The sequence below is a fragment of the Oryctolagus cuniculus genome, chromosome 13 (genome assembly GCF_964237555.1).
Source record: "Oryctolagus cuniculus chromosome 13, mOryCun1.1, whole genome shotgun sequence".
Classification (NCBI taxonomy): Eukaryota; Metazoa; Chordata; class Mammalia; order Lagomorpha; family Leporidae; genus Oryctolagus; species Oryctolagus cuniculus.
The window spans coordinates 73,294,005-73,307,908 of NC_091444.1; the positions used below are offsets into that span (position 1 = coordinate 73,294,005).

Here is a 13,904-nt window from a genome sequence, read left to right on the forward strand (position 1 = left end):
GCTTGGTAGACAGAATGTTTGGAGATGTTTTAAATTCTTGGATATGATGTACCAAGTCAAGCAGCTCATGAACATATTGTCTATATTTGTTTTAGATATTATTTATATTTCATATGAGTTTTACATTTGAATTCCTTGATATTTTGTATTATTTTATGAGATGACTAATCCAGCATGGACACAAGAGAGAGTAGAGGCTCAAGAAAGCAAAGTTTATTATGATCACAAGTCTTAGAGACAGAGGATATGGCATAAGATTCAAAAAGCCATGTAAATCCTCTAGGGCTATCAGGATGCAGAAGACAGAGGGAGGCAGAGATTAATATTGGAGCCTGTATTGCGGTTTCCACAGGAAAGATAAGGCAGGACAGGGTAAGTTGTTTAGGTCTGGAAAATTAGAAAAATTATCATAGGTCAAAGCCATTGAGGTAGCCCCTAGTTGCCTACTACCTAATCATGGGATGTAAGAGAAAGAAGAATATTACCTTCTTTTTTTTTTTTTTTTTTTTGACAGGCAGTGTGGACAGTGAGAGAGAGAGAGACAGAGAGAAAGGTCTTCCTTTTGCCGTTGGTTCACCCTCCAATGGCCGCTGCAGCTGGCGCGCTGCGGCCGGCGCACCGCGCTGATCCGATGGCAGGAGCCAGGAGCCAGGTGCTTCTCCTGGTCTCCCATGGGTGCAGGGCCCAAGGACCTGGGCCATCCTCCACTGCACTCCCGGGCCACAACAGAGAGCTGGCCTGGAAGAGGGGCAACCGGGACAGAATCCGGTGCCCTGACCGGGATTAGAACCTGGTGTGCCGGCGCCGCATGAATATTACCTTCTTAAAGTAGGAGCCAGGCAGAAGAACTATGTCTCTGGTCAGGGTCATTTTATTTATTGAATATAAGCTCCCTCCTGAGCTATTGCTACCGAAGAATTGACTACTGCTGGGAGATGCAGTCTCTCCGTCAGAAAAGATTTTAAAAGGTGAAAATACCATAATCTGCAGAAAAAATACACACATGCACATATAACACTCAATAATTTCTGTGGCAAATTTATTGGAGTTTCATTAAAATTACATATTACTATAAGAATAAATATTTTTATGATTTTCACCTTCTGTTTCTGTTGAAAGATTATTTTATTTCTACTGGTGTTATTTTAATCATCAAATCATATGATGCATATTTAGGGTTTGGCATATTCCAACTTTTCTTGTTGTTATCATGAAAGAAATCCATTTCCCCCTTAAAGTTTATGTTTACTAATTGATATGTTCTGCTTAGTTATTCACATTTTCCTGCAGCTTTGTTGAGGAATGGCTTATATAAATAAAAGATTTGGATCATGTACAGTCATGTAACATATATAGCAAAGACTACAATTATATGTAAGTTTTTTTCAGTTATTTTTATAATAGAGAATGAGGTTAGTTGGGCTAACTCTGCTATTATCATCAACAAACAAGTTTGAAAGAAATAATGAACAGACTAGAAAGTATGTTGTTGATTCATAGAACTTATTTTTAAAATATTTAAATTATTCTGGGTATAGACACTATCAGTTTAATGTGATGCAAAGCTTTTTCCCACTCTACAGCTTATTGTTTCACTTTTTAATGCTGTCATTTAATACATGGGTACTCCAGCTTTGTGTAGGTCAATTTCCAAATATTTTTATGACTGCTGCATTTTGTGCCTTAAGAAATATTTTTCTACAAGCTATAGAGACATTTTATGTATTTGAATTCTAAAATACTTATTATTTTCCCTTCAGATTTAGATCCAAAAATCCACTTGTAGTTTTTTGTATAAAGTGTAATATAGAAATAAAGATATATTTTGCCCTATGTGGACACGAAATTGAGCAGCCTCCTTTATTTAAAGAACTGACTCAGAAGTACCCTCTTATCAAAAATTAAACAGTTATATAAGCTTTTATTTTATTTCATGGGAGTATTTCCTTACTTTTTTCAAATACTATATTGTCTTAGTTTAACTTTGTAACATACTTTGATATTTAATTTATGCATTTCCTTCTATATTTTACTTGATCTTCAGCAGTGTCTTAATCATTGTTGATCTTTGTATTTTTCTGAAATATTTCAAAATTTTAGACAAACACATATAACAGCACACACACTTGGGTTCTGACTGAAATAACATTCAAAATTTATTTAATGTGGGGAATGCTGAAATACTTTGCATTATTGAGTTTTTAAGTATGTAAAGATATATTCTGTGATTGGTTAGCCGGTTTTGGTCCCAGCTGCTCCTCTTCCAATCCAGCTCTCTGGTGTGGCCTGGGATAGCAGTGGAAGATGGCCCCCACACTTGCATGTGAGACCAGGAGGAAGCTCCTGGCCCCTGGCTTCAGATCTGCGCAGCTCCTGCCGTTGCAGCCATTTGGAGAGTGAACCAACGGACGGAAGACCTCTCTCTGTCTCTCCCTCTCACTGTCTGTAACTCTACCTCTCAAATAAATAAATAAATAAATAAAATCTTTATAAAAAGTCTTTAATTTTATCAATAATGTCATTTAAATTGTTGTGTCAAAATCTGCTAGATACTTTGTTTTATTTTATTTATTTAATTTTTGGGCTGTCATATACTTTAACATATTTATATACTATTTAAGTCTTAAATCTGAGATATAGTCTAGTACTACTGTTGTGTCAGCAAAATTGCTAAACTTATTTCCCATAAATAACCTATTATTTTTATGATAGCCACATCAATTTGCAAATATGAATATTTTACAAATCTCTAGAATTTCATTTTTTCTTTTTTGACATATTATGCAAGCAATCAATAAGTGTTGATGAGAAATAGTGAGTAGGGGCTGGTGTTGTGGCATAGCACGTTAGTCCACCACCTGTAGCATTGGTGTCCCATATGGGCTCCAGTTCAAGTCCCAGCTGCTCCACTTCTGGTACAGCTCCCTGCTGATATGCCTGGGAGGCCAGCAGAGGATGGTCTAAGTGCTTGGGCCTCTGCACCCACATAGGAGGCTTGAAAGAAGCTCTTGGATCCTGGCCTCAGCCTGGCCCAGTCCTGGCTGTTGTGGCCATCTGGGGAATGAACTAGCAGATGGAAGGTCTCTCTCTCTCTCTCTCTCTCTCTCTGGCACTCTGCCTATCAAATTAATAAAATAAGTCTTGAAAACAAACAAAAAAAGTGAGCAGAAAATTAAACTAGTGGATTCCTTGTTTTTGGTGTTTACTTAGATAACCTATTCAATTGAGGAAATTCAACCCTAATTGCAATTTTTTAAAGCTTTTATTTTATTTATTTGAAAGGCAGAATGACACAAAGAGAAGGAGTTCCTCCAGCCACTGATTTCCTCCTCAATGGCTAAGGTTGTACAAGGCCAAAACCAGGATCTGTCTTGGGTGTCCTGGGCTCACTTACTTGGGCAGGGAGATGGGTCATATGCAGCGTATCTGGGAATCAAACCATGGCTCTGATACATACAACCCCCTTTGCCCCCGTGATGGCCATGTGGTTTTATTTTATTTTAAAGATGTATTTATTTTAGGTAAAAAGAGAGAGAGAGAGAGAACAAGTGAGAGAGAGAAAAGACCTTCCATCTGCTGGTTCACTCCCTAAGTGGCTGCGATGGCTGGAGTTGGGCCCAGTGGAAGTCCAGACCAGGAACTCCATCTAGGTCTCCCACATGGGTACAGGGCCCAAGCACTCAGGCCATCTGCTGTTTTCTAAAAGCACATTAGCAGGGAGGTGTGTTGAAAGTGGAGCAGCTAGGACTCAAACTTGCTCTGGGACATGGTGTGACAAGGTGAGGTATTCTAAACATTCAAAACTTCAAGACAGTAAAAGTAAAGGTGTGTGGGTTGTGTTGACTGAAGAGTAAGGAAACCTTTGGCACCAGAGAACATCAGGTGCGGTACATCTGGCGCCAACCACTGACATCAGGCAGGAATAGGTGTTGATTGCTGATTTGGCTAACTGCTTCCTGCTTGCTCACCGTGCCTGCGTGAATAACTGCTAACAGAATGTAGATTTGCCTTTAAACCCCCTCTCCACCCCCAACTCCCCCACCCCCCGCAACTCTGGGCTGTCTTCTTTGGACTTAACTCTGTGAGAAAGGCAGTCACCAGCTGGCTAACAGACTCCTAATTTGATCTCAAAGTCTCGCTGTGTTTTAATCTGTGTGCCCCTCAACAATGGTATGCCAAAACAGACTATGGCTTAACTGGCTGCATCACAACACCAGCCTCACAGTTTTGTGTGTGTGTGTGTGTGTTTTTCCCTAAGATCTTATTTATTTATTTATTTTAGAGGTAGTGTTATAGGCAGAGAGAGGGAGAGACAGACAGAAAGGTCTTTCATCTGCTGGTTCACTCCACAGATGGCCACAGTGGCTGGATCTGAGCCGATCTGAAGCCAGGAGCCAGGAGCCAGGAGCCCATGCAGGGGCCCAAGTACTTGGGCCATCTTCTACTGCATCTTCTACTTCACAGTAGAGAGCTGGATAGCAAGAGGAGCAGCTGGCACCACAGGTGGAGGCTTAGCCCACTACACCACAGAGTGGCTCCACGTTTTCATTTTCTAATCAAGATCTGATATTGAATTTTATCAAATACTGTTTCATCAGGTGTAATGAGCAAATGACTTCCTCCTTAATCTGTGAATGTATTGGATTACGTTGTGTTTAAGATGTAGACAAAATTTTTATTTCTAGGATAAATTTGTTGGCAATATGTTTTTTTTAAAGATTTATTTATTTATTTGCAAGGCAGAGTTACAGAGAGAGAAGGAGAGGCAGAGAAGGAGAGGGAGAGGTCTTCCATCCGCTGGTTCATTCCCCAGATGACAGCAACGGCCGGAGCTGTGCCGATCTGAAGCCAGGAGCCAGGAGCTTCTTCTGGGTCTCCCACGCAGGTGCAGGAGCCCAAGGAATTGGGCCATCTTCTACTGCTTTCCCAGGCCACAGCAGAGAGCTGGCTCGCAAGTAGAGCTGCTTGGACTTGAACCAGTGCCCATATGGATGCCGCACTGCAGGTGGCGGCTTTACCACTACGCCACAGAGCCAGCCCTGGCAATATGTCTTTTATGCATTCTGTGCCTTGTTAATTTTTATGGAGTGCACTAATTTATCTTCACTATTGAGATTGGCATATATTTTCCTATTCTCATGTATTTTTTGTGCTTTTATGTCACGTGATTGTGATGGTTGACTTTGGTTGTCAACCCGACTGGAGAAGGGGACCTCAGCTGCTGGTAAAGCCTTATTTCGTCCCCGTGCTTCTTTCGGCACTGAACTCACCCTTCTACTGAAAAGGCAAACGCAGGTGGTTTTCATTTGACCAAACTGGGCTGCCGCAGGTGTGTCTGGGAGTGACAGGCGCATGCGCATGGATTGAATAGGTTGAACCGCCCTAAAAGTGGGCGGGCACCCGCCTTTATGACGGTGGCCCAGACGGGACCTGAATGTAGCCGGAGGGCGCTTTCGCTCTCCCCTGTGGCTGAGCTGCAGTTGCTCTGTGCTGAGGCAGCCCGGTTTCCAGGCGTACTGTTGCGGGACTCAGACTACTGGAGAACACTCCCCTTCGCCATCGGCTTTCCTGGTTCTGAGGACCTCGGACTCACCCTGAGCCGCCCCCTGCCGCCGACTCAGGTCTGGAGAATTCTCAGCCTCCATAGCCGTGAGCAGTTTCCATAGTTCGGGCCTCCTCCTGTGTCTGTGTGTACCCCCTCTCTCTGGCTAACGCTTTGCCGTACTTGTCTTCTCAGGAGGGTTTCAGTTAGAGGTTGGATTTACTCAGTGTTGATAGCAATGTCTGGATATCTGATGAACTTCTTTTGCTCTTTTTAATAAGTCGTATTTTGAGGAGACTTGTTTGATTAGTTTTCTTCTTTATGAATCTGTTTTTTCCATATCTATTTTTGTTTTAATTTCTGTATTCTTATGGATGACACCTGTTATTTCTTTATTTGGGTGACTGGTCACTTTTTATCTTATTCACTCAGAAAATTACCAATTTTATTACTTTTCTGTAAATCCTTTTTGTTTGCTAACCTTTATTGTGTGTTTTGCATTTTAGTCACTTCTCATTTTTCTGTTTACTTTACAATTTGATTTTAATCTATTAATCATCCCTTTTTACTTTAGATTTTTGGATAATTTCAGCATTTCTTCTAAATATTTATACTTAAGGCTGTAAGTTTCACTCAGAGCAAAGTTTTTGTTGTACACAGATAATTTTTAATGTCAAGTATATTCATTATCATGCATTTTTTTAAAGATTTATTTATTTATTTGAAAGTCAGAGTTAGAGAGAGGAGAGGAAGTGAGAGAGAAATCTTCCATCCGCTGGTTCACTCCCCAATTGGCCACAATGGCCAGAGCTGCGCCGATCCGAAGCCAGGAGCAAGGAGCTTCTTCTGGGTCTCCCACGTGGGTGCAGGGGCCCAAGGACTTGGGCCATCTTCCACTGCTTTCCCAGGCCACAGCAGAGAGCTGGACTGGAAGAAGAGTAGCCGGGTCTCGAACCCGCACCCATATAGGATGCTGGCGCTTCAGGTCAAGGTGTTAAACCGCTGTGCCACAGCGCCGGTACCTATCATGCATTTAGAAATATTTTCTGATTTGTATTTTACTTCATCCTTGAGTCATAGATACCTTACAAGCTTAATTTGGCTTTTGAATTTCAGACAGATGGAATTTCTTGAAATATCGTTTTGTGGTTAAATTCTAGCTTACTTATGTTACCCTTAAACATTTAAAACAATTATTTAAAGTTTTTGTGTATTTGTGGTGCTTGTGTGAGCCAACATTAAGAAATGTTTATCTGGGGCTGGAGCTGTGGTGCAGTGGGTTAAAGCCCTGGCCTGAAGCACCAGCATCCCATATGGGTGCCGATTCTAGTCCCAGCGGCTCCTCTTCCTATCCAGCTCTCTGCTATGGCCTGGGAAAGCAGTAGAAGATGGCCCAGGTCCTTGGGTCCCTGCACCTGTGTGGGAGACCCAGAAGAAGCTCCTGGCTCCTGGCTTCGGATCAGCCCAGCTATGCCATTGCAGCCATCTTGGGAGTGAACCAGCGGATGAAAGACCTCTGTCTCTATCTCTCTCTCTCTCTGCCTCTCCTCTCTCTGTGTAACATTTTCAAATAAATAAAATAAATCTTTAAAAAATGTTTATCTACATTTTGAATAGGGTAAGTGTTTTACAGATGTGGGTCATTGTTCTACATATTTCCAATAGGTCAAGTTTATTAAATTTGTTGTTTCAGGATCCTATGTTGTTACTGATTTTTTTTTCTGTCCTGTTTCTATGCAAAGGAGTTGTTCTAAAACCTTTCATTATCCTTTTGAAATTTTCTGTTTCTTCTAGTTATTAATCCTTGCTTTATATGTTTTTATGCCATATCTGTCGGTATATAAAAAACTGGAATTGATATAACTTGTTGGTAAAATGAAACTTCAATGCTTATAAAATGTTCCTCTTTCTTTTGTGTAATGATTATGCTTTTGATCCATTTTGTCTGCCATTAATTTGCTTAACCAGTGTCTCTGGTTAATGCTTACAAAGTATAATTTTTTGGCCGGTGCCATGGCTCACCTGGCTAATCCTCTGCCTGTGGTGCTGGCATCCCAGGTCTAGTCCCGGTTGGGGTGTTGCATACTAGTCCCAGTTGCCCCTCTTCCAGTCCAGCTCTCTGCTGTGGCCCGGGAGGGCAGTGGAGGATGGCCCAGGTCCTTGGGCCCCTGCACCCCATGGGAGACCAGGAGGAAGCACTTGCCTCTGGGCTTCAGACCGGCACAATGGCGGCCATTAGGGGAGTGAACCAATGGAAGGAAGACCTTTCTCTCTGTCTCTCTCTCACTGTCTATAATTCTACCTGTCAAATAAAAAAAAATATATTTATATATATATATATGTATTTTCTTTATCTCTGTGTTTTTTAATTTTTCTTCCAAGAAATATATGATGATTTTTGGTTATTTTTAATCCATCCTGACAACTATTATCTTTTAATTAAAGTAGTCTTTTATTTATTTACAGCTATGTAATTGGTGATATATTTGAGTTTAAGCCTACTGTCACATTATTTTATTTGTATTTGTTCCGTCAATTGATTGTTCTCTTTTCTTTCTTTCCAATTTATGAACTGAGGGTTATTTTTAATATTCATTTTTTCTCCTCCTATTAGGTTGGTAGTTTTGTATTTTTCTTATTCTCTTATTATCCTAATAGAATAAACCATTTGTCCTTATCAAAATCTAATATAAGCTTTCTTTTTTAAAATTTATTATTTATTTGAAAGGCATACAGAGAGGGAAAGAGAGAGAGAGAGAGAAAGAGAAAGAGAGAGGGGGGAAGGGGAGAGAGAGAGGGGGAGGGGGAGAGAGAGAGGGGGAGGGGGAGAGAGAGAGGGGGAGGGGGAGAGGGGGGGGAGGGGGAGAGAGAGAGGGGGAGGGGGAGAGAGAGAGAGGGAGGGGGAGAGGGGGGGGAGGGGGAGAGAGAGAGGGGGAGGGGGAGAGAGAGAGAGGGGGAGAGAGAGAGAGGGGGAGAGAGAGAGAGGGGGAGGGGGAGAGAGAGAGGGAGAGAGAGGGGGGGAGGGGGAGAGAGATAGAGAGGGGGAGAGAGAGAGAGAGGGGGAGGGGGAGAGAGGGAGAGAGAGAGGGAGGGAGAGAGAGAGAGGGGGGAGAGAGAGAGAGAGGTCTTCCACCTGCTGATTCACTCCCCAAATGGCCACAACAGCCAGAGCTAGGCTGATCTGAAGCCAGGAGCCAGGAGCTTCTTCCAGCTCTCCCACAAGGGTGAAGGGGCCCAAGGACTTGGGCCATTTTCTACTGTTTTTCCAGGCCATAGAAAAGAGCATGGATCAAAAGTGGAGCAACCAAGACTAGAACTGGCGCCTGTATGGGAAGCTGACACTGCAGCTACGCAATGGTGCCTGCCCCTATAAGCATTTTTCACCTCTTGTTAGGTAATGCAGGAATATTAAAGCACTTTAGTATATTCCATATGCTTACCAGTGGTGTTCTATTTTTGTTTCACATTTTATTTCATGTATTTTTAGTATTCTAGAACACATTGTTCTTGCTTTATATAGTCAATATTCTCTTAAATTCACCTATGTATGGGTTTTGTTTATTTTTTCTTACATATCTGAACTTCTGTCTGTGATCACTTATCTTTTTGAAGAATGTTCTTTAGTATTTCCTGTAGAATAGGTTTGGTAGAGAAATTCTCCAACTTTTGGCTTGCGTGTAGATTTCTCATTTTGGATATCTTTTTCATGGTATAGTCCTCTAGTTTGGCAGTTGTTTCCTTTCAAGATGCTTGTTGTCTTGTGACTTCATCTTTTCATTTGTGGGGTTACTTTTCAGTGTTAAGTTACCCTTAGACAGTCCTATATACTGACATTTATGGCTGCTATGAAATTGTCTTTTTTGTGGCCCGGGACTTTAAATACACATCTATAGAATTTTTAAAGTCTTGCATGCTATATATAGGTATTTCTTGAATATTTGGTTTAATATTTTTGATACCTTTGATATCAGTTTTGAAAAAAGCTAAAAACATAAATCTTCATACATTATTTCTGCTTTGTTTTCTGTCTTCCTCTGGGGATGCTAATTATACAGTTGTTAAATGTTCCCTGGCCCTCTATCTCTGACTCTTCTTGGTTAACTTCTATAACTTTCTGTTTTTTTTTTTGTTTTTTTTTTTTTTTGGGGATATTTTATTCTGATTTATCTTCCATTCACTAATTCTTTATTTGGTTGTTCTTAAATGCTAATAAGTTACTTATTAAATAATTAATTGTGGCTGTTTTGTTCTTTAAATTTTCATTTAGTTATTACTTTTCTAATTTCTGAATCTTTTGTCAAAAGTTTAATTCTATGCCATCTTTTCTTGAATATATGTTATATATAGTTTTGTTTTTTTTTTTTTTTTGACAGGCAGAGTGGACAGTGAGAGAGAGAGAGACAGAGAGAAAGGTCTTCCTTTTGCCGTTGGTTCACCCTCCAATGGCCGCCGCAGCCAGCGCACCGCGCTGATCCGATGGCAGGAGCCAGGAGCCAGGTGCTTTTCCTGGTCTCCCATGGGGTGCAGGGCCCAAGGACCTGGGCCATCCTCCACTGCACTCCCAGGTCACAGCAGAGAGCTGGCCTGGAAGAGGGGCAACCAGGACAGAATCCGGCGCCCCGACCGGGACTAGAACCCGGTGTGCCGGCGCTGCTAGGCGGAGGATTAGCCTAGTGAGCCGTGGCGCCGGCCCATGTTATATATAGTTCTTTCAAAGTCTAAGTCTTCAGTGAACCAAATTGAGTTTTTGTCAGTTTTTTACTCTTAATATCTTGTTTTTATCATGTGCACTGTTAGTTTTGATTGGTTACTAGATGAAGTATATGAGAAACTAAAGAATACTTTGGTGCCAGGATGATTTATTTCTCTGTAGAGCAATGTATATTTATACCTCTGGTAGGCATTTAGGGGAACTGGTTATCCTATACCAATATAATTTAATTTTAGGATTTAAAATCATTCAAAGGCATTTTGAGAGCTTCTCTGTTTCTTGAATATTTTTATTCATGTAGCCTTTTAGTGTCTCAGTTCAGATCTACACAGGCCCTGGACACAAATTTCTTTCCACCTGTTTTGTGTTGGAAGTATTATGTATGTTGTAATTGTTATAACAATGATTTCTTCATGTGACTCATATTTATTTGGTAGGGGGGGGTTGATTCTGGTTACAGAACTTTTATACATATTCCCTTTTTCTGAGATATATGTTATATTATTAATGAATTATAAGCCTACTTGTTTTGTTTTTTAAGATTTATTTTATTTATTTGAAAGAGTTACAGAGAGAGGTAGAGACAGAGAGAGAGGTGTTCCATCCGCTGGTTCACTTCCTAGATGGCCGCAATGGCGGGAGCTGCACCGATCTAAAGCCAGGAGCCAGGAGCTTCTCCCGGGTCTCCCATGTGGGTGCAGGGGCCCAAGGTCTTGGGCCATTTTCTACTGATTTCCCAGGCCATAGCAGAGAGCTGGATTGGAAGGGGATCAGCTGGGACCAGAACCGGTGCCCATATGGGATGCCCACATTTCAGGCCAGGTCTTTATCCCTCTGTGCCACAGCGCCGGCCCCTTTAAGCCTGCTTCTATGTGTCACCGTTATCATTTGTATTATAAGTATTTTTTTTTTTGTTTGTTTGAGAGGTACAGTTATAGACAGAGAGAGAGAGACAGAGAGAAAGATTTTCCTTCCATTGGTTCACTCCCTAAATGGCAGCCACGGCCGGAGCTGTGCCCATCCAAAGCCAGGAGCCAGGAGCTTCCTCCTGGTCTCCCATGTGGCTGCAGGGGCCCAAGCACTTGGGCCATCCTCCACTGCCCTCCCGTGCCACAGCAGAGAGCTGGACTGGAAGAGGAGAAACCGGGACAAGAACCCGGCACCCATATGGGATGCCGGCGCTGAAAGTGGAGGATTAACCAAGTGAACCATGGCGCTGGCCCCTCATGGCTATTTCTTAATGTTGAGATATCTTTTCATATTTTCTTCTTTCCAGAATACTCCATTTGGTTTTGAAATATTGATATTGTTAGTCAGTGAGATTTGTCCACATTTTATTTAGAAGTTTTACATTTACATTATGAGTGAGGTTATATATTTTTGTGTATCTGATATAGCTACAATTTAGATATGTGAAAGGTTTGAAAAATGAGTTGGGATACTGTTAATATTTTTTTGTGCTTGCAAAGCCAACAGTTTATTTCAAGATAAATAAAATTGCTATTTACTGTCATTCTTATTTTTAAATTATTTGTAAAATATTCACTTATATTCTCCATGTCAAGTTTAAAATCACTCTTCTCTCTTAAATCAGACTTTGAGCATCTTACTGAAATTGATAATCTGTGTATTATTAACATTTTTAATGATACTTGTTCTTTTCAGAAAGATATTTCTCTCTAATCATTCAGGCTTTTTTTTCTTTTAATAAAGTTTGGTGAATAGTTGTTATATTTTTGTTTGGTGTAATATGTTGCTTTCAGTCTTGCTGAGAGAAGTTGTCTTTTTCTGCCCAATCCTATTTCAAAGTGCTTCTGGTTAATATAGAAAGTCTATGGGCTTTTGCATATTTGTTATGTTTGTAAGTGCTTTATTAAAATCTCTAAAAGATAATTATTTGTTTTTAAATATGTATCTTGTATTTTCAAGTTTTCTATTTCTCATTAATATTTGAACAGAAGTAATCAAGTATCTGAAATTTTGATATTTTGATATTCCTAGAAAATAGTAATTGTCATATTTATATTCCCTTTGCTCATTGTTTTACCTTGAAATGGCATAATAATCGTAGATAGTTGGAGAAAATACCTTCCTAAGTATTTTGAAATTTTAATGTTTTATTCTTTATTCTTTTGTTATAGTAATCTAATAAGTTTTAATGCTTTAAAACCATAACTTGAAATAAGAGAGATGTTGAAACATCTTTCATTTCCAGAATTCTCCACTTGGTTATCATATATTGACATATTTACTGAACTAGAGGTTATCATTTATTGACATATTTACTGAACCTAATTGAATTTTATTTAGAATTTGAATCTGATTTAGAGATTTCACATTTTATTTATAAAGTAAATTATATAATTTGTGTTTGTTTGAACATAGTTAAGATGTCAACATGATAAGTAGATAAAATGAGTTTGGAAAGTAGAATATTTTTGTATCTTTTAAGAGTTTAAAAGACGTATTTGTTATTTAAGTTGAAATAGATATCAGCTACAAAAGTTAATGAACTTTTTTGTATCTAAGAAAATTTTCCAGTTCCCACCATAATTGCTTTGTCAGATTTTTTAATGTGTCTTGGGTTGATTTTGCAAATTCTCAAAAAATATTTTACAGTTCCTTTAGATTTTCAAACTTACTGCTATCAAGTTACATAAAGTGTTTTTTCCTGATATGTTTAGCATGTTCTGTATCTGTGATTACATATCTATTAATACTCTATTAGTTGTTTATTTGGGTTTTCCTTTGGATTTTATCAGACTTATCAAGAATAGTTTTTCTGCTTATTTTCAAATAACTAGAATTTGCTTTCATTTGTTCTTTTACAATTTTATCTTGTTTTGTCTTTTTTCTGTTTCAACTGAGAGTACTTTACTAATTTCCCTCTGTTCTATCTTTACATATGGCATTCATATTACATACATGATTCATTTTCAGTCTTTCTAAACAAAACACTGTCTAGCTAAAAACATTCTTATTCACACAGCTTTATTTTCGTACCTTATACTTTGATAGGGTTTAGGTTTTTGGTTAATTTTGGAGTGATTTTTATTTTCTCTGTTATTCAAGAATTACTTAGGAAGCAAAGTGGTGGTGGCTTTTGAGGCTATACCAAATACTCGAAACTAATATTGCCTTTATCTTTGTTTTAGCAAGTTAATTGCAAAAGGGTTGTTAACACTGATACCTCCCCTCTCATTTTGGCTCCCAGGTCTCAGGCCTTCTGGTGGAAAGGGGGTGGGTGCAGGAGTGAAGACAGACTTCTCCTGTGGGGACTGGCAGGGTAATCTTCCCTACAGACCACTGGTGCCTGCAGGCTCAAACTGTCTCCTCTCCTCTCTAGGCTTCCCAGACACCAGAATGCTGTTATTGGTCTCTCAAGAGAATTCACGCTCTGAAGAGTATTCTGATTTATTTCTGGACCTAATGTTAGGTTTCTTCTATTCTTCGAGTTGTTCAGGCAGAGTTGGAATGCAAAAAAGGTGTCATGAAAAAAGCATTCAGCAAACTGTTCTCAGTAATACCGATTCTTAAAATATTTTTGGAAACCTTGCTAATTACCATCCTTTTTACTACTGTTGTCTTAACTGAAAGTCTTATTAGCTCTCTCTTACCCTGCTGATATTGATTTTTCTATTGGAATGTCCT

The 13,904-nt window shown here is 39.7% G+C and overlaps 1 long non-coding RNA gene across 2 annotated transcripts in view; it reads left to right on the forward strand.

Moving 5' to 3' along the window:
- Window positions 1-5,431: 5,431 nt before the first annotated feature.
- LOC138844874 (uncharacterized) overlaps window positions 5,432-13,904 on the forward strand; it is a 412,620-nt gene continuing 404,147 nt past the window's right edge. For both annotated transcript variants that reach the window (XR_011381280.1, XR_011381282.1), the window contains exon 1: window positions 5,432-5,621. This is a non-coding gene — a long non-coding RNA (uncharacterized lncRNA). The remainder of the gene's footprint in view (window positions 5,622-13,904) is intronic.